General features: G+C 44.3%; 1 pseudogene across 1 annotated transcript in view; it reads left to right on the top strand.

Moving 5' to 3' along the window:
• The window catches only part of LOC311106310 (acetyl-coenzyme A synthetase 2-like, mitochondrial), a 21,530-nt pseudogene that overhangs the window by 4,927 nt on the left and 14,103 nt on the right, over positions 1–2,500 (top strand). The window contains exons 5-6 of the transcript XR_014615863.1: positions 631–783; positions 1,786–1,933. The product of XR_014615863.1 is annotated as an acetyl-coenzyme A synthetase 2-like, mitochondrial (transcript). The remainder of the gene's footprint in view (positions 1–630; positions 784–1,785; positions 1,934–2,500) is intronic.

Below are 2,500 nucleotides of genomic sequence, written 5' to 3' on the forward strand. Positions count from 1 at the left end.
AGTGTTATCACCACTTATCACCTTATGGAAAACCTAGCCGCTTAGTAAATGATTGTCACATTTCTTTTGAAATGCTCCTGTGTCTTAACCATGACGTTGACTTGAATATAGGAGGCGTTATTGAGATTTATTATGGGTTTAAACCAGCGGAGGCTGGTGAGGGGAGGTACGGCTCATAATAATGGCTGGAATGGAGTGAATGGAACGATATCAAACACATGTTTGTTACCATTCCATTGACTCCATTCCAGCCATTATTATGAGCTGTCCTCCCTTCACCAGCCTCCACTGGTTCAAACCTCTCTGAAGCATTATTGAGGCTTTAAATGACCAACATCATGTGGCCTGGCTGGTCTAGCGGTAATGCTGCAGAAGTGTCTACTGCCCTTTGACCTTCTATCTTTCTCCACTGTTATCCTCTCTATCTGGCCAATACAATCAGAAAAATACCTGGGGGAAAATGGCTGACATCTTTGTCTGTTATTAACAGGAGTTACTGAGACTTAAAATGGCTGAACCATGGAAATATAATGAATAGAAAGTCCACTCATCACAGGCACATTGACTTGAATGGGGAAACCTGTTTTAGGGATTCTGTTTCTATGGGCTGAACTCTTTGTCCTTTGACAGGAGATGATGAAGGAGGATGTGGTGTGTGAGCCTGTTGCCATGGACAGTGAGGATGTCCTATTCCTGCTCTATACGTCAGGCAGCACAGGGAAACCGAAGGGTCTGGTTCATACACAGGCTGGTTACCTGCTCTACACCTCCCTTACACACAGGGTGAGGTCTGGTTCACGCACACGCACGCACGCACACACACACACACACGCACGCACACACACACACACACACACACACACACACACACACACACACGCACACACACACGCACGCACGCACGCACACACTCGCGCGCACGCACACACACACACACACTCGCACGCACGCACACACACACACACACACACACACACACACACACACACACACACTCGCACGCACACACACACACACACACACACACACACACACAGTAAACCCTATAGAGCTCAATTAAAATGCTTAGGCTTTAGCTCAGCGGGCTAACACAGTCTTGTGGCACATTCAATCATAAAGACCGCAGACCCCAGGTACTAACTACAGGGGGTCTGCGAAAATATGATAAAATAAAAAAAGTGGAAAATGTTTTTATGTTTTTATGAATATCGCTAGCAACAACTGAATAAACACATTTTTGATTTACATACCTACAGTATGAAAGAAGATACTATCTTCTTTCTAATGATGTCAACTTTATTTCTCAACTCCTCATATTGAGCTAATTACACTCCTTTGAGTATCTGACGTAGGCTTTGAAAAAACACATGCGTGTACCAGTCGCAGCAAGTTCCGCTGGCTGCTGGTAAACCTTCTTGGCTTGGACATACAGTACATGGCTCTTTAACCAGCTGAACAGCTGCTCTTAGCGGAAATGTGTTTGGAGTTACCTTTCTAGCTAATAGGCTATGTTAGAGTTTACACTTCCTCTTCCAATTATAATGTGGGGAGGTCAAAATAATGAAAAACTATCTACCAAATCTATTCATTTTAAAAATGTTAATTACTTCTCCTTGCCATTATCATTCACCTGACGATAAGACAAGACGTGAAAAAAAATATATTTTTGCAAACGTACAGTATGATGGGGTCCCTGGGTCTCCTGTTTACCTGGGCGGGTTGAAGACCCCTGAGCTAGACCAGTACCTATTGCCTTATCTTCCTCTATTGTCCTCTCTCCTTCAGTATGTGTTCAACTACCATGACGGGGATGTGTTTGGCTGTGTGGCGGACATCGGCTGGATAACAGGTCACAGCTACATCGTCTATGGCCCTCTGTGTAATGGAGGGACTACCGTTCTGTTTGAGAGTACACCACTATACCCCGACCCAGGTAACAACAGACTACTAAGGCTTTTACAACCTGCCCTTTGACGTGTTTACAACTGAACATCTGAACTCACCATTCCACTCTAAATATAACTCCCTTGTGTATATTCAGTAGGTCTACACTCTTAGAAAAAAAGGTGCTACCTAGAACCTAAAAGGGTTCTTTGGCTGTCCCCATAGGATAACCCTTTGAAGAACCCTTTTTGGTTCCAGGTAGAACCTTTTTGGTTCCAGGTAGAAACCTTTCTGAGTTCCATGTAAAACCCTTTCCACAGAGGGTTCTACATGGAACCCAAAATAGTTCTACCTGGAACCAAAAAGGGTTCTCCTATGGGGATACTGTCATTGAGAGTGCATTCCTGTAGTCCCCTGTAGCTCAGTTGGTAGAGCATGGCGCTTGCAACGCCAGGGTTGTGGGTTCGTTTCCCACGGGGGGGGGCCAGTATGAAAATGTATGCACTCACTAACTGTAATTCGCTCTGGATAATCTGCTAAATGACTAAAATGTAAATTTCTGTCTTGTGAAAAGTTCAGCATTTAAGCCTGTAAAACACAGCAAAGGTTTTAGGCC

This window comes from Coregonus lavaretus (assembly GCF_964263955.1).
Source record: "Coregonus lavaretus genome assembly, chromosome: 31".
In the NCBI taxonomy this organism is placed as follows: domain Eukaryota; kingdom Metazoa; phylum Chordata; class Actinopteri; order Salmoniformes; family Salmonidae; genus Coregonus; species Coregonus lavaretus.